Source organism: Motacilla alba, chromosome 3 (assembly GCF_015832195.1).
Source record: "Motacilla alba alba isolate MOTALB_02 chromosome 3, Motacilla_alba_V1.0_pri, whole genome shotgun sequence".
NCBI lineage: Eukaryota > Metazoa > Chordata > Aves > Passeriformes > Motacillidae > Motacilla > Motacilla alba.
Genome location: NC_052018.1, coordinates 57,701,980 through 57,721,314, shown reverse-complemented (window position 1 = coordinate 57,721,314; position 19,335 = coordinate 57,701,980). Strand labels below are relative to the sequence as shown.

Sequence of the window (19,335 nt, the reverse complement as noted above, 5' to 3'; positions counted from 1 at the left end):
ATATGAGGTCTAGAAGGGCATGCGACACAATATTTTCTCCTTCAAACTTTGTACAGAACTTCTAGAAAAGATCAGCCATACTCAACTTTTGGTCTGTGTCCAACCACATTGCAAGGCTCCTTACTTAAAACAGCATATGCTGCTTCTATGCCAAAAGAAACAAAGAGGAAAACTCCCCACAGGGTCTTGTGGGAGGAGGAAGAGGGATCAAAACCTTGACTGACACTCCCCAAATACCCTTGTGAAGCATATGCTCAAAGCCTAAGCAGAAAGACATCCGCTTTAATTGGTGAAATGCATGGATTTCCTGCATGCATGTATTAACTCTGTGCTGATCACTGCAGTTTCTCAGCTCAGCAGAAGCACCGTCTTTCAAACTCAAGTCATCTCAGCGCAGTTTGCAGGAAATTCCTTAGTACGATTAACCATTTCTCTTTCCGTAAAAAATCAACCACTGACGAGTATTTTTGAAAATAGCTTTTCGTTCTCTATTGTACGCGCAGCTTCGCCCAAGACGACAAGGAATCACGCTGCGCCGCAGGACGCTGACAGAAATCCGCCGCAGGCAGCGCCCTGCCGGGACGCTGGGAGCGCAGGGCACCGCTTCCAGCAGAGCTCCCGCAGGTGGCACTCGCCGCTGTCCGCCCGGTGCCACTCGCTGCTGCTCCGCGGGGAGACAAAACAGCAGTGCGTGCAGCACAACCTGTCTCTCCCTCCTGGTCAGCGTGTCGGGCGAGGGATAAAAATCATTCTGAGTTGTCGTGCCTATCACTCGAGCCTGGATTTGGGGGTGGGTAGCCTGACGCTAAGCTGCTACATCACCTTTTGCTTATTTCAAAACTCCCTATAACCAGAATGAACAGAATTATTTTGTAAAGCACCGGGCATTTTTCAAATTATGTACACATTTTGCTTCTCTCATGACTTTGTACAGTGCAAGTAATCTCAGCAGCTCTTCCAGCTCTTCATTAAAGTTAAAAAATCCCCACAAAGGGGATTGATGATGAACAAAGGGAAAAAAAAATCCATCAAAAGATCATGTTTCACTTACATACAGAAAGTCTGTCACTTCAGACACTTTCTTTTGAATCTAAGCTTGAGAAAACAGACAGACTTAGGTAAAGTGGCTCAGCACAGGACATGCCTGACATACACTGATGAAAACCAAGGAAAAGCAGGATAAGCAGGTCAGTCCCAAGATATTTAGGGACTTAGAGGCAAGTCCCAGCACAGACCACTGAGAGTACAGCAGTAGCAAGTCACAGCTGCCAAGAACAGCTATCGTTATCACAAAATACTGTTGTCATCTACTCAAAGAAATCTGCTACTCAACAACCATATAGTGAAGCACACAATGTATTCTAAGCAAAGCATTTTCTGAGCAAATTAAGAGCCCCATGCAATGCATTGCATACAGTTACTCTGCAAAAACCAACCAACAGCAAAGTTTTCTTTACTGACTCTTAGAAGGAGAGAAATAACATCTTTTAACTGAGCTTTTCTTACATTGTCTCCTGATTTCATTTTTTTAGATAATAGTACTTCTACTGTTAAGTGCTAATTAGGGCCACACAAAGAAAACTGAATTTGAAACAAGCCTATTTAAAAATAAACTAAATGCTTCAACATAGACAAGAGCTCACAGTTCAACATTTTCTTTATTACAAAAGCTTATTTCGAGCACTATTAATTTGTGAGTCTCCAGTAATGCATACACCAAGTGCAGAAATAGCACAAAAAGCATGTACTACGCACAAACACCAGTTACAGCACTAAAGAGAGACTACAGGATTTTAGGGTACGAGTCCTCACATTGTGATAGCAGCCAAATCCATGGCCAGAACCCTGACAGTTGCCAGAAAAGAATACCTGGCTTTCCCCTCAACAAATTCTCTGTCACTCTCAGAATTTACACAGCCCTTTTACCATGTCACCCTAAATACAACCTCTGGATGTTGGGGGTCACAGCTGCACTTCTGCCTTGCTCACCACTCACCCTTCCAGCTATACACTCCAGGTAACTGCTCAGACTTTGTGGGGGAAAATAAAGTTTAAAGTTGTTTTTTTTTTTCCAAATCTACATTAGGTATTTTGACTGGTCACTAGCATCCCCTCTTCTTGCATCTTTCTCAAGAGAAATACAACTACAAATGCATTAGGTCTTGTATTTTGTTGAAGAAAGTCCAGATGAGGGCCATCAAGTTGATTAGAGGGATGGAATACCTCTCCTAGGAAGAAAGGCTGAAACAATTAGGGTTTTCCAGCCTGGAGAAGAGAAGGCTTCAGAGTGACCTGATTGTGGCTTTCCAGTATGTGAAGTAGGCCTATGAGAAAGCTGGAGAGGGGCTTTTTTACAAGAGCATGTAGTGACAGGACAAGAGAGAATGGCTTCAAACTGAAAGGAAATAGGTTTAGATGAATTTATTACTGTGGGTGGTGAGGCACTGGAAGGAGTTGCCCTGAAAAGTGGTGAATGTCCCATCCCTGGAAGTGTTAAAGCCAGGTTAGATGGAGCTCTGAGCAGCCTGGTCTTGTGGAAGGTGTCTCTGATCATGGCAGGGAGGTTGGAACTAGATGATCTTTAAGATCTCTTCCAACCAAAGCCATTCTAGGATTTCACTCTAGGGAGCTGCAGAGCTTAAACCTCACTACCAGGCCAAAAGTTTTGGCTTAATAAATTAAGAAAAAAAAATTCCAAAGCATTCCACAGCTGGATGTGAACCTGTCAAACTTCTTCAGTAGCAGAGATTGCTTTATAGTGCACATGGTTAAGAAAAGGAAACTGAAGAGGAAAGAATTTCAGCATTGTTTATCACAGAATTACTCAAATTCCTTTCAAAGCTCTGAACTTTGCTACAATTAGAAGAGATGCTGATTGGGCTAATAAACAATCAGAGAGATGCACACACGAAAAGAGTCCTTCTTTAGTATTTTTCACATTCTGTCCCTCTTTAGTCTTTTTTATATTCAAGCCTCCAGTGCTCAGCAACTACAGTTTTAAGATTTCGGGTTAAAGAAAAGGACTGCTGCTGCTGTCCCACTCCACTCACACAGATATTAAAAAAACAAGCAAATGAGCAATAACCCAGCTAGCATCCTAATATTCAGCTTTTATTCCCATTTCTCTTTTATATAAGAAAAAAACAAGCAAAACAAACAAACAAAAAATCCTCCAGACTTGCATCTGGCATATATAGTAAAGAGCCCCTGGTACCTGCTTTTTCAGGCTGTAAGCCTCCTCCAAATTGTATTTTCTATTGGAGAGGTTGTGCAGCACCTAAAAAGATACTTCTCTTTCTATGTGATGCCTATGCTTGGAGTATCACTAAACATCATCTTGAAAAAGACCACTGATGGACAAGTGCATCATTTCATGGAAGACATAAAATCAAAACAGGCTGCGAAGAAGCAAAGCTGTTGCTGGAGCCCTAGGAACCCAATTACAGCAAACAAGTCAAGTAACAATGAAAATAAACTATAATATGCAAAGCCTTAGATTAACTTGAATCCAGTCCTATGTGCTGGATAAATATTACAGTGATGGCTAACATACCAATGAATCCCAATACATCTGAAGAACTGCATCCAACAATGATAGAAACAATCTTACTGTGTCTGCAGATGTTTCACCCTCTGACACTTCCTTTTTGTATTTTTCATTTCTGTTTCAGGAAGTTTCTTGACACCAAACTGAAGTTCATTAACTCTGTCACACTTACTCATCAGAAGAAAGGAAACAACCTTGCCATCCACTTAGTCAGGACGTCAGGCTACATCTATTACGCAGGGTAGCTTCTCTTGAAATCACAGGACTGTGATAATAATGAAGGTTTTTCTGGGGGTTGTTTAATTTTAAATTAAAACTTCATAGCCCTCTTACAGAGAAATTCCTTTTAGTCAAGGTCAGTACAAAGCTATTATCTATGGGAAGAATGAAATTTGTATGTGTTTTAACTCAGTGTAGGGCCAAAGTCAAGGCACTGAGATAGGGAATGACATCTTCCTCAACTCACATAACCAGCATGCAATGTAAACCCTGACGACTTGACAGAGATAAGGTGCATCCAAAAGCAAATAGTCCAAGAGTACAGAACAGCCCAATACTTTTCAGGGGTATAAATAGAGAAAAGGGCTATACAAACTCAGCTGTTTCAGGGATATTTCTTCTCTGCACTTAAATGTTTCTGAAAGCTCCTCTCCACCCCCCAAAATAAAACAAACCAAAAAACAGCAAACCACAAAATGCTGCTCTGCACCAAATTAAAATCACAAATTTATTCTCTCATGCACATGTTTTTTAAAAGCACTGCTGTTTTTCTTCCAATTTGGCTAACAGCAGAGAAATTAGTATGCATCAACTCCAATTAGGTTGCTACACCTCTTCTGTAAAATACTTGTAATATGTTTGGATTCACTGCAAATTTTGAAAGAAACAACTTCAGACCTCATTGTAAAAGAAAACCATAGAACTTGCAGAATAAGGTCATACTGATGAAAGACAAAAATGTCAGCACTGTCGAGAAAGTCAATTTACTTTCTTAAAAATTTTCCTAAACAATGTTTATTCCACATAAAGAAGAGAGAATGATATTTTCCCCTTCAAGTGCAAATTCTTCTGGAGAGTTAAAGCTGGGGGGGGAGGGTCTAGATACAAAGAAATGTTTGGTTTGGCATTGCTGACAAGGGGAATGTTCATGGTGGGGAAGCCTACTTAAAACCAGAATAATGGATAATTACTGGTTTATATGTGGATCCTTCATTAGTTTTGTCTCCATGACACACAGAGACACCGCTACATTTATAAGGAAAGACTGAGACACAGATGCACCATGAGGAGAACAGGCTCCTACGAAGCCTATTTGTGTGTTTCCTCCAACTGCAATTGCCTGAGTATGGCATTACTGCTGAAATGAGAGGTTTAGACGTCGACTTTATAATTATTAGACAAGTAATACTCAGTTGGCTTTTCCAGAAATTGTCATTTGAGTGGCTAGCCAAAGTACAGCCATGCATAACTACTTAGGCATGCCCTCTGAAACACGTTTGTTGCGGGCTTTTTACCCACAGCCATCACAAAAAGTTCATCTAACTTTTTAACTGCAGTGAAGTATCATTAATGAAAATTTTGGGGTTTTGTTTTCATCACAGAGTATGCAACATTAGGAAACAACACAGCAAATCACATAAAAGAGTCAACAGTTAAAGCTTTCTGAGCCCTGACATATTCCAGGCTCCGAACACTGCTGAACCTGGCAGCCCCCCAGCCCTGGCTCAGGCAGCCTACTGTAGGACCCTTTCACATTCCTCCAGTTTTTCCTTCTCCCTACTTTGGGAATACATACATCTATGTGTATATATGTATATATATTTATATACACACTGTGCACACATGTTAAAAAAGAGGAAATTAATAACAGACTAGCTAACAGCATTGAGTACATTCCCTTGCAATTTACCCAAATGAATGGCCTCATAACTCAGATTGGGACATTTCCTGTAAAAACACTCCACTATTTATCAAGCCACTCCAGAGTGCAACTGTTGAAGCATGGCTTGCAAACAACATGCTTTCTAGAGCCAAAGTCTGCAGTCGTCTGCAGAGCACTGTAACTAGTTGGGATGGAGAAGCCAGAGCCCCCTTGCAGTACACTAGCTTTGAAAAGCATATCCTCAATTCAGAGTTCTGTAACTGCAGGCATAGTCAAATTGGCTTTTGTGGCACTGAATTGCATCTGCAGAGCACAGAGAAACTACAGTTTCAAATTACATTCATGCTTAATGTCTGACAGAGCACATGCATTACATAGTCATTAAATATATTCATTATAAAATATAAGGAATATTAGATGAAATAGGACTAGAAACGGAAAGGAAATTATTTCAGCACTTGTACTTGATCAGCACAAGTACAGAGTCTAGGAGACTAAAACTGGTGAAAGGGAAAGTACTCATGGTAACAATCTTTAACCTGCCAGAATTTCCAAAGAAATTTGAATGACCATTTTGACAGAAGCAGGTGACAAGCTGTTGAATGAACATTTCTTTTGGGTTAAACTGCTGTATTCTTTAGACACGGAAACTCCTTCTATATAAATACATAAAGCTTCTTATTTCCACTATTCTTTCCCAGAAGAGCCAAATTTCTTAGTAAACATTGAATCACCGAATGCAAACCTTCACTGGCCCCTGATCAAAATACGACTTCCATTCAGAAAAAAACACATGGGGAAAAAAAAAACATGACTTAAGAGTATTATAGTTGGAAAAGAGATTTCCTTCAGATGAATATTTTTCTCCTTTCTACATCAGCCTAAGAGACATGGTTTGATCAATCAGTTGTTTATAAGTAATTCTCGACAACTGCATGGAGTCTGAGCCATTGTGCGCTTTGATACTTCGTTCACCTTCTCAGAAAATAAAATAAATAACTTAGACTTATCTTTCAAACACAGAAACAAAGAAATACCTACTATGTGCTAAAATAACATAAAATCCAGCTATAGCAATACCACTGACAACTCCAGAAGAACCCATTTTTAAGCAAACAGCTTTATATTTCATTGGTCATTTGATCTAGTACTGGAAACCAACAAAAATAAGGACAGGGTGTGAGCGGGAATCTCTAAATAGGCTTGATTAAAGTAAATATTCAAAGGGATATTACTCAAGTCAGTACCAAGAGCTTCAGCCAGTTTCCAAAGCCTTTTGAATTCGAAGAGCTAAGCCCGGTGAATTCAGATGAAAGTTCCTTTTCTTCCACTTTTAAGGGAAGAAATAACTTATGTGAACTTTCTGCAAAACACCCTTCTGAGTGTAGTAACCGGGGAACAAACCTAAAGCACTGCCAAGACACACAGCCAGCCATTTATAAACCTTAATGTTTCATTCAAATATTAAGCACTGATCTACTGAAACAACACAGAGGTATTCCAGTAATGCTGTTTCAAGTTATGTAATACCATCCTTAGTACATAAAACCCCCAGCTCCTCCATTCTTGCTGCCTAGCCCACATTTTGTCCTCTGAGGAACACAGGCACACAGAGTGCATACTAACAACAGCAGGTTCCCACTTAACCCAGCAAGAAGCACAGCAGAATGAGGAAACCACCTGGCCCTGCCTCACTCCGAGATCATGCCAGCCTATTCAGTGGGGCTACAAGAATAAAAAGTCCCTGTTGTATTTCAAATACACACTAAGAGCTATGTATATTACCACAAAAAGCATGAAACCACTCTATCTGATCAGCAAATGAATTTCTATAGCCCTCTAAGCCTTACTGCATTTAGGCAAGAGGAGTAGGATGAAGAAGTATTTGCTCCCTTTAAATTTGATGACAGTTACTTGATCTCCTCCTCATCCTGTCACAGCTCCCACAGCCTTACAGTATCCCCAGAGAAACCACCAAGCTACTATCACTTTTTCCCCAATGGTCACCACTATGTGTTCACCCACCAGGGCGTATCAATTTAACAAGTGCCAAGTCAGTTCCAAACTCTTCTGTTTCCTCTTTCCCAGTTCCAAACTCTTCCATTTCTCTCTACAAAACAACCAATCCAGAAATTCGCTTTGAAATAAACAACAGCAATTATGTAGAGCAAACTTACCCAAGCAAGGAACTAAAAATCTGCAGAGAAATGCTGACTGAGAAGATGTGCTGACATCAAATAAAATGTGACTCTTGATCTTCCCCACAGTGAAAACACTCGTGGGATTTCTGGGCAAACCTGCAGATTCTCCGATGCTGAATAAATGCTGAGGTCACATTGCAGGGTTTCATCATCAGAAAAATGAAGGCCATTCTTCAATTAATGCATTAGATGTGCCCAAAAAGTGCTCCTGGATGCAAAAGCAAGCTGGGACAGAATACCACTTCTGTGGTAATGAATAATCCTAGTCTCCAAAACAGGGTACATAAAAGCCATCTCTCAAAGTGATGGCTGAACTGCACTAGAGACTGAGTCATGCCTGGAAACTGTCTGTGGAAAAGGCTGTCATCTCCCAACACCACACCAGCAAACATGACCATCACAGACCATCTTCTCCCAGGCCTGGGAACACTCCTAGGCCCATCTGAATTTTACACAGGTGTAACCTTACAGCACTCCTCTCTCAGGCCACCTATGCTCATAAAAACTTACTGACACATAGTTTAGAACAATTTTTTCTTAATTGTTTATTATTACACACTTCAAAGATTTAAAGAACTCTGACTGGAGACAGAAAAACACACACTGGCATACAAAGCAGAACAGAAGAAAGAAAAAAAGACAACCATACTTTCTGCAGAGGAGAAAGTATAATTACATGCAATTGAACTCCTCTTCCCTTATGCATATGCCACTGGGTCGGGGTTTGCTTCCACCTTTCAGTCCTGACCTTTAAAACAGACCAGATACAAACCTTTCAAAAAGAAGCATAATTTCCTGTCTCTGTACTTCCAGAAATCTCTCTCTGTAACTTTCAGCTCCTGTGTATCCAACAAATGGTGGATGCCTCCTTCCACTCTCCTTCCACTGTGTCAGAGCAAGAGATTTTTGCACAAGCAGAGTTCAGGGGCAGTCACCCAGCTCTCCTGTAGCAAGCAAAGTCCTCTTTTGGCTGTTCCATACATAAGTTTAAGTCTGGGCATCCCTGTGGTACTACCAACCAAATACCAGCATGAAATGTAAAGCAGATCCTCCATGGGAGGGAATTTTTTGTGGTTTGAGGGCTTCAGGTTTTCTTTTTAAATCCAACTGTAATACAGTTTAAGCAAAAACTATTAAAGTTTGGGAAGAAGCTGCAATGAATTGTAGTTATAAAACAAAGGCCAAACTTTTTAAAAACTGTTCAGTCATTTTAGCATCTATCCCAATTTGTGGAAAACAGGAATCCAGGATACTTAATAAAAACAACTATAGTGAACGTTAAGGCAACTACCAAACTTCAAAATTACCTGTTATTTTTGAGCTTTGAGTTTTTACACCTAAATGTAAGAAAAGTTTGATCTATTTTAAAACACAAACTATGTGGTACTTCTTTCAATTTGTTCTTACTACCAAACAGGCAAAAAAAAACCCCAAAACAAAACTATAAAATTAAGGAATGAGGTTTGAGTCATGTAAACTCTGTTGGGTTGAATTAGCATAACCTTTATAGTATGCCTAGATTTAATTTGTCTTTTTCCAAAGTTAAGTGTCAGCAAAATTTACACAGAAACTCAACTATTTGATTAATTAATTTGGTACAAAAGTTAATAGCTAAAACAGATTACCTGTAACTACCAGCCTCAAATTTCAGAAGCTGAAGATTCAGCATATTTCTCTAAGGAAATAAGAGAACTGCTCCACTTTTCAGAGAAGTAACTACAAAAATATATTTTTCTTTTACCCATGCAAGCACATATTAACATGGAAATAGATAATAAAGTTCATTTCAACCACATACATGTTCTGCTTTTTTTTTTCAGTTTTGCTCTTTTTTCTACCCTGCAAGAACTCCATCAAAGATCGACTTTCACTGATGCATCAGAGTGCGCACTTAGCAAGATTATAAGAGGATACCAAATGAAAAAAAGATTATCAACCTTTTAGCTTCAATAAAGGAAAAGAAATCTCTTAAGAAGAACACTTGAATGCTCTACAAATGCAGAGCCTGAAGAAGATGGCCCACGGGTCCCCCAGTGCCTGATAATTGGGTAGTGTTTTACTCTGTTTTACACTTTTCCTCTGGGATACTGGGGCTTCCCCCAAGAAGGCTGCACTCTACTTGTTCCCAAGTGGGAGCCTGCTACTGTAGACTGCAGGGAAAACCCTATATCCAAACTAACACTTCACATAGAGTATGAAATACACTTTGAAAATATTCCACCCAATCACATCAGAACACCATGGATGCTGTAATCTTCAAGATATCTACCATGAGCAGCATTTTTGGAAGTAGAGGTTTGCAATCCTAGATTAACATATAAGAATCATCAAGGAAAAATGATTTGTTTACTTTTAGTGATAAAGATCAATGTCAGGAAGCGTGATACTATAGAAATATTAATATATTTGTATGATGCCTACTTATAAATAGATGTGTGTTTACATTATGCTTTCCACATATGCTTTCCACAGAAAGAAGCAAGCATTTTTCTACCAGTTTGTTTTAAGGAAAACCCCCCAGCTACTAATCTCATTTCGAGCAAGATGCAGCAGCTTATGTCACTCACCTTGAAGACTAATATCCAAGAAAGCAGGGAAGGAAATTACTTGTGCAGGGGAATTTCATGCTTCCCTCATTTATACAGTTATTTACACTACAGAATTTACTCAAGTATCTTTATGTCTCATAAAGGTATGGGTAAGACAAAATATGATTTGACAATCTCAAGAAATGTACACCACTCCCAGTGCTAAAAGGCTGTTAAAGAGCTCCATGAGAATTAGAGCTTCAGGCAGTTAAACTACATCTTGGGAAGCCATTTAGGTCCATGGAATGAATAGCAACAGGGATGAAGAGCTGGGGACTCAGTTTATCACACATGCACTGTTGCACCACAGGGGATGAAGCACAACAACACTTGTGTGGGGCTCCTCCAGTCCCCAGAGTAAAAAGCATTTGGGGTTTTTGCCTCTCATGTCTCCTGGCTGGTGGGGGAATCAAATCAAGCTGCTCTCAGGGATGGAGAATAATAGTAAGCTTCAACCCTTGGAAGACAATCCTGTCACTCACGAAAAAATTACCTAAATTTTACAGTTTCATCCATCTTTTGTTTCCTTGTTCTGTGCTTAGTAACAATACAGAAATTAACATTTGCCCAAGCACGTTACCACAGGCGTCACTCTGTCTCTTAAAGCCTGCTGGACATCAACAACCCAGCAGATGGTCATTACTCCAAATTCCCCACCCTCCGTCATCATTAATTCAGGAGCAAACCCATTTCAATGGGCTAGCCCCAATTCATAAAGAAATCATTGTCCTGACCAAATTAATAGCTTTACATCTTGCATTACCAGATGTGCTTCAGAGACACAGTAACATTTTTTATTATAATGTGCTGTTTAAAGTCCACTTCAATGTCATTTCTCATAAATATTGCTGTACAAGGCAAACGTACAACTACGAATTGATTCCCAAAATAAACATAAAAACTCTGTATTTTTGGTTTAGATCCTAGACAGATTGGCACAAGCATTGCTCAATTATCCTGCAACCCACTTGATCAAAAGCTGTCTACTCTGATAGCATAGTCTTTTGAAAGGCTTTACTTCACCCTGAAGATTAATAAACCCTCAACACTGGCACATCAAGTAAAGAGACAGGCACTTACAGTGCCTATTACATAAGCAACACAGTTTAGACCAATCATAATAATAATAACAACAACAAATGGGAGAAATAAAATTTATAAGAAATTGGAGTAAGTCCTAAATTCACCAGCAGATTTTGATACATGTCAAATGGGGAATAAAAAAGAACGGAGGGAATTATTTGTCATGATTTGAGTCATGTCATGTCTGCCATTTGTCAGCAAGTTTGCATTAAAATAATGAAAGACTCTTTTTCCACGGGAACAATTTGCAAAAATGAACATCAACAGACTAGAATCAACTAGGAAGGCATCTTTCCTACTTAATACAAAAATAAAAAGTAGGATTTTGAAAATGGCCATGCTCCTTGTGAAAAAGAGTTAGAGATTATTGAAGGACTCTAATTCAAAAAGAAAGTATAACTAAATATAGAGACAAAGCTTTCCAGAGAGATAGCATTTGCTTGAGTTTTCAGTTACATTGTTATTTTTCCATGGAACTGAAACTGGTTTTCTTACAATCCTATATCTGAAAAACTTCTCTTGCTGATAGTTTTGTCTAAAACCGCTTGTGTGAAATGTCCTGTTTTCAATAAATTGTTGTTTTACAACAAAATATTTTTGGCTGAAATATTCCTAACTGGCTTGACTTGTAAAATAATTTCTTGAGTGTAACATTTCATTAAGTCCAATGCCTTTTCTTAGTTAAAAGGCTTTATTGTGTATTTTAAAAGATATCCACTCACTCTCATACCACTGCAAAACAAGTAACATTTGTGTTTAAACCTGTGATGCATGGAGGGCATTTTTCCTAAGAAATCTATTTCTACGAAAAAGAAATAAATATAACAACTATGGTATTACAGTCTGTTCTATTTTACCTTGAAAACAGGATTAGAATCTACATCTCAAATAAACCTTAGCCTCTGATTGATCACAGTCAAAACATATCACTATCTTTATAAAGTAACTTTACACGTTTAAATTATGGGGTAAGCAAATATCATCCAGGTGGATTTACCCTGGAAGTGCAGTTTACAGCCATAACTGAAGTAAAGGAGCGAGGGCTGAAATGTCTGTGGTTTGACAAACATAATTCTGGGAGGGGACAATGAAGAAAGGGAGAAAATGAAATATTTTCTTATTAAAAGGAAAACAAAGAAAAAGTTATGCCTCTTATCAAATTCCATAATGGTATAATTTTTAATACAATAGAAACTTATTAATCAAGAACATAAGATCATTTGATGTATTTCACTTCTGTAACTGAAGCTAAATATGCAAAGGTTGGGGCTTCTTTCATGTATTAAATATTTTTTCAAATTGCTACATAACATAACATAACATAACTAATAAAAATATTTACTTTTACAAAGGGTGAAGTGGACAGAACATAATTCTACCAGAAGGAAACCAGATGTTCAGTTTCTTCAAAGCGATGTCCATAGTGATAAAAGCAGTAGCTAATCTTTCTTTTAGAGGTTGAAGGTCTTGTTGAAGTTTCGTTTACTGAAGAGCTATGTATCAGGCTTTATTGAATATCTGCCTCAATGGAAGAAGTATTTTTAATTTTTAATAGGATTTTGGCTTGTGTATGTTGTCATCAATCCATATGTACTCAAAGATCTGTCTTTGAAAATTTTGTAAAACAACTTATAGTCATGCTCTATGTCACATACTGCATCTTAAACTCATGATAAAAGAAGTCACACCTGTTCTCAAAGCCAAGATTCTATAAAAAACCATCTTAGCAAACTCATATACAGTAACTTGAATACATTAAGTCACACAAATATTCAAGTGTTTCTCACAAGTAATTCAAGTGGTACAGAATAATCCATCAATGTAGTGCTCAGAATTCTAAAAAGCTCAAACAATATATCACATTTCTTAAAAACGCTCTCTTTATAAAGCTCAATATATTAAGAGATCCATAAAATGGAATTTTAAAAGCCTTGAACAAAGAAATTTTGAATGATTCTGTGGGTTTTTTCCTGTATTACTTGACTTTTGCCATGACTAATATTTAGATACACCATAATGCTTGCCAAGAGATGCAAGATAATTCTGAAATCCTGTGGGGGTAGGCTAAATGTTTAAAATGCTTCAGAAGCATGAACAAGGTCTCTGTGTATCTCACTCAGAAAGCAAAAGAACTACTTAGTTGCTTAAATTACTCTTAGATGAGCCTTTGGGAAAAAAGAACAAACAATTTTATCACAGGTTGAAGGAAACCCCACCCAATTTAAATTTAAATTTGGGGTTGCCACCTGCTTTTTCATCTTCTGAATGATGCTCTGATCAAGGAATGGCTAAAGGTTAACCTGGGGCATTAACTGCAGCATGATTCATTTATAGCATCATGAATTTTGTGATCAGCCAAGTTGGTGTGCACTAGAGCAGAGAATGCTCTCTTACTTTTCCCATCTCTAGTGGCCAGGTGCATCAGTTATTTGAAAAACCTTTGAAAGGCTGTAAGCTTCCAGCTTACCAGCATCCTATGGATAGAAAGCTGTACATCTCAACATACCCTTTGTTAAGGGATCCTCTCCTAAGAGGATAGGGACAAAGCAGCTCTCGGGATTGCAAGTGACAAGAAAAGGCTGAAAAAATCCCCCAGTTTTATCCAATATGCATCAGAAACCCCCAAGGAAGAGGGCAGCACTACCAAGCCCCCTGACTTTAGTTAACCAGCTGCATCCAAGCCCAACACAAACTCTGTTAGTTTAAGTACCAACATGTTTAGTCTGTGCAAAAGCAGAGTACTGGCACCTTACTCACATGAAACAGCACAATTAAACAGGACGAAAGAAAATGAAGGAACAAAGAAAAACTAAATAAGTGGTAAGAATTGAGACTCACAGAGCTCTTTCAATTAATGGTTTTTCAAGCACTTTGCATGGCAAGAGAACAAAATGATCAAGACACACTCAGGGTTTGCATAGAGTGCATACCACTTTCACATCTTTAAAATACAAGAGTTAAAAAGAAGAAGTCGTGGAAAAATTATGGCTGGTGTGATGGAAGGGAGAACCTGTGGTACACTCTGCTACCATTACCTACTTCACCCAGCTGATTTACTGGCCTTCCTCAATCATTTCTCCAGACATTTGTCTTCCCCAGCATCAAGTCCCAGTCTTCTCTCAGGCCAGACACCTACCAATAGCTCACCATTCATCTGTCCCCAGAACCTCCTTCCCTATCATCTATAAAGCAAAGTGAGGAGCTCCATACATGCCCAACCTCCTCTCTAGGAGAGCAGGAGCACACTACAGAGCTCCCCAGGTTGTTTCTCAGCACTTCTGAGAGCTGTGCTGCAACAGATCAAGCAGTAGATGCTCAAGCAGGAGCTGGGCAATGGTATCACAGACTTAGAAATGGCATCTTAGAAACTGTAGTGAAAGATGTGTGAATGCTTCAGCTTTTGGGTCCTTGGTATGAATGCTATCTTATTTGTCCCTTTCCTCAAAGGAAGCCATTTCCAGCTTGATTTTGGAGTATTAAATCGACAAGGCAGTCAACCATGAAGACAGGACTCACGTGCAACCAATACATAGCACATCCATAAAGATTTTGTAAGACTGTGTGTGTGTGTGTATGCATGTGTAAAATACACTTGTTTGAAAAGCAAGTTACTTTCTTCCAGTGTGCAATTTGTTTTCCTGCTCTAACTACACCTGTGATAAAGGAACAACACTGTCCCTGTACCCTCTCTACTAACTAGTCCTGAACAGGACAAAAAAAACAAGCAACCAACAAAATAAAAACCAACAGAAAAAAAAAAAAGAAAAGAAAAAAAAGTAGTCTTCAAGACAGTTTCACTGCTGTACAGGATGCTCACCAGAAAACAACAGATGTGCTATAATCACTACTGCCCATTCATTTCCTTTCTGCCAGAAAGAAAGCAGCAGTCATCAATTAAAAAGTCCTATCTACAGGACACAAAAGGAAGTGTACACTTCTCCTTGGTCCCTTGACCGCAACAATAGGAGATGGCAGTGGGAAAGGACTGAGCACTCCGAGCAAGTGTGGCGGGGGCAAAGCAGATAGGCGTGAGCGAGCTCGTTTCTTTGGATTTAAAAAAAAAAATATAAGAACTTTTGTTCAACACTTTAATATACAAATGTGTAAAAATTAAATCACTTTGCCTACCAGTTACACAAAATCCTAATTATATTACTTCTGAATTTTTTCAGACAATTCATTTAGTCCTTTTCACAGCAGAAAATCCCCAACATGGGAACTGATAAGAGAATTAAGCAGCCTCTATCTGGAAACGCCATTTTATCAATTAACAAAGGCTTTTCTGAAACAGTTATCACAATTTTTATAAAAACATTAGTCTAAATGTAATAGGTACATAGAATTTCAATACATTACTGGCATAAATTATTTGGATTAACATTTTTTAAGAAGTCTAGTCAGATCTGTGAATCCTTCCATTAAAGATTAAGTTTGCTGGTCAGCTTCACTGCTCTGAAATAGAATGACAGCTTTCATAAAACTGCCAACAGCAGAAAACCCTAGAGATGGGCTTTATATTATGTCTGTTCCACAACTGTAGTCAGCCACAAAGGGTTTGCAGGAAACTTATTAAAAATGTGAGCCTTAATTAAGGTATTAGGCCCTAATCTAGCATGCTAAATTAAACCCCAAATATTCCCATGGACACTAATGCAACTGCTCTAAGAGCTTGGTAGGCACTTCCCACAATAGAAAAGCTTTTACATTGCCTTCACATTGCAACTGAACCCTTATTTTCACTCTGTACCTCTGCTTCACTGCATACCAAAAATAAACCCAACTTACAGAAAAGCTCATACGTGGGCATAGGATCATTCCTCTCCACCCCCACACAGATTTGCAAGCCATCACAGCACTAAAGGCATGACCTAAACAAAGCATTCAGTGATGCACAAATGCTCCAGGAATTTTTTTAATGTATTGACTTTTAGCATAAACACACTGCATATTAAAAGTCACATGGAATTGTCAGAACAAAGTATATTGATCTAATGCTTCCTTCTCTGCTACAACATGTTATGATTTAATAGATGCTGAAGCCCATTTTAATCCTTCTAAAGATATTCTAACCACCAACTTATTGAAACAGTTAAAAACAAACAATATTGTTATATGAGTCAAATGGATAATAACAAAATAGAAACAAATTTCATAAAACATTTCCCCCCAACACCCCCAAAAGTTTTTCAGAATGAAAATTTTCTTAGATGTTCCAGATTTAAGCCTGACATGTAAAGCAAATTTGGCAAAACTACCAGTGGTTATTTGGTTAGATTCAACATCCATCCCTCAAAGCTATATCTGCCTAAACCATTAAGGTCCTATTTTTATGGAACACCAGTCCTTATATTTTGTGTTTCTTCCTTTTTTCCACAAAATTAATTCCTTACAATATGCACTTCATCTAGTCCTTGAATGCCTTATCCCCTTAGCTGATACATTCCCACACACTCCAGCTTTGTTGACACAACAATTTTTTGAAGCACTTCACAGTGAATGCTTGTCTGCCAGGGATCCCAAAGAATCTTAGGAAATCCTCTGCATCTTAGGCCACAGGCACAATCCATGTCATCTCTGCTTTCAGAAAAGAGGTTATTTGAGTCTGCTAGTCTGGTTAGCTTTTCTGTTCATCATGAAAACACAATAAAACCACTGCGACTCAAAACCCAAGCCAAGCAGCACACATGAAATGAAATGGAGATCAGGAAAGGGGGAGAGTTTGTGCAAATAATTCACTCTAAGGTCACTGGGCAAATACTTTGCATGCATTTGGATATGCACAAACTTCAAGCTAAATAAATAAAATTATTTCCTGTGTGGAAGATGGGAATGTACAGCCCCTCCACGCTTGTGGATAAAAAATATGCTAGTAATTAACTATCAGCAAATAACACAGAGAACCAGTGTACTGAATTTAGGTCATGCCAATTATTTTTCTCTAATGCATGTTAAAACATGTAACCTTATTCAAATCTTGCTATTTTTGGAAAATAGGAAGAGGAATTTCTGGTCTTTCCTCTCGCAGTCTCCTCAAAACATTTTTCTGCTTACAGAGACTGTTCTCCCTTGGATCCAAAGGAAAGAAAGATCTTACTAATGTTTGTCAGATGTAAACTTCAATCTAATGCTACACAGTCCTGCAAGTGTCTCTTTATTACAGTTATGCAATCTCGAAGCACTGGAGTCAAAATAAAGTTGCCATTCTTCTAAAATTTCATAAACATTTGAACACAATTGAATCATAAATACATACTACAAAATTATATTACAAGCCTCACTATCAGTAAGATAAGAGAATAAATATTACTATTTTGTGGTCTAATATAGCATATTAGTATTCCCTCTGCAGGTCACAGAAGCCAGAGGGGAAATTAACATAATGCACCCTTTTTTTTTAAATTATAAATTTATCTACACTGGTTTCAACCGTAGCACTGCAAGGAATGAAGTAGATTACCTATAAGGCATCAAGTTTTTCCAAATAGCAGTATTCAGCTAGCCACTGAATGTCTGCTTTTTTCAGAGAGAAGAAAATTCTCCTTTAGGTTAGCACCAGGAATCTTTCTTGCTGGAGAGGTGGAGAAAGGGATCTTGCCTAAAGCTCTTTTATTTAATATTTTTCTGTAGAGTCTCCTTCCAGTCCTATTGTGAAGTCTTCTGGAATGTCAATTTGTTGCAGATAATCAAATGAGTGAAATCAGTTATTGCAATCAGGTTACATTTCCACGGCATGTAAATCTGTTTTCCTACATTCCCAAGTTCCCTAGATGCTCCAAGACTGCCAGGCAGTGAGATTATATAAACAAAATTAAATCACTAAAAAGTAAGTTAAAATGACATAGACTAACATAGGAAATCTCAGGAGAACAAAGTTGTCCTGGATCTCCCCATCCCAATAGGGAGACCACTGTTTCCCCATGAAAGTGGCACTTTCCCTTCCAAAGGGAGAGACTCAAGCAGCCAAACAAAATTTCAGTACTTTAGCAAAACCTGTTTTAGAAACAAGGGCTAAAATCGAACAGTTAGCCTCCCCTAACTGCTCAGGTGCCCCCCAAAATTGGATTTAATTAGCATAAAACCCCACTAGTGTGCACATGAGGAACACGCTCTCTCCTGGCTAACCCACACGCCAGGCCCGTTCAGCACAGTGACCTACTGTGGATTTGGATTCTAAGCAACCTCATGGTTAACCTGAGGCACGTTCACCATACAACAAGGGTAATCCTCTCAGTCAGAAGCACACCAAAAATCATCTCACATTTAAAATAAAGTTAAAGAAAAAAAATTAAAATAATAGTAAAAAAATTTACCTGGTAGAGTACTCACCAAATATATCACTGTTAGGTTGGGCAAAATGGAGTCACTTTTCCTCTCCTCCGTTGAGTCTCTGGCATTCTGCAGAAAGGAGGGTGGAAATTATGGAATTAGAGAAAGGACAAAAGGGAGCTCAGCTGCACAGCTCAGCAGGGGTCTAGGCACACCTCGGTTTATTCCCCCTAAGTCACGCTCGCCATACGTACACCTCCCATTCTGTCCTAAAGAGCAGCTGAATAAAACATAGCACGGGCTGAATCCACTTCAGACAAGCTAAGGAGTCAGATTTTGAATAGGAATTAGACACTAATGTGATTCTGAAAATCCCATTAAGAGCCTTTACCACCTCTGCCTACCTACATATCTTTAAAAATCTGGATCAGACAGCTTGCCTATGGTTGTGCTGTATGCCTGTGCTGAAGCAAGGAAGTACTGCTGGGTTCCCAAGCTCTAAAGCCCAAGGGCTTCAGGCCACACTCCTTCTGGAAATTGTTAGAGCTGATTTTCAACTTAATTATCTTTAATGCCTGGAAACCTCTATCCAAATGAGCCCTCACTTCCCTGGTAACAACGTCAGTGGCCTATAAAGTACATCAGAGACATGGGTCACTGTGATCTGCCTGGTACCTCCATCAAATCTAGGTATTTTCACAAGGTCAACAAAGCATAATAAATATCTGAACAAAAATAGTGTTCCTCCTACCAAACCCAGCTACTTAG

At 38.7% G+C, this 19,335-nt stretch overlaps 1 protein-coding gene across 2 annotated transcripts in view; it reads right to left on the bottom strand.

The window, feature by feature from the left end:
• Positions 1-19,335, bottom strand: part of PLEKHG1 (pleckstrin homology and RhoGEF domain containing G1) — a 126,545-nt gene that overhangs the window by 95,446 nt on the left and 11,764 nt on the right. For both annotated transcript variants that reach the window (XM_038133597.1, XM_038133598.1), the window contains exon 2: positions 18,628-18,696. The gene's annotated coding sequence lies outside the window, so the exon portion shown is untranslated. The remainder of the gene's footprint in view (positions 1-18,627; positions 18,697-19,335) is intronic.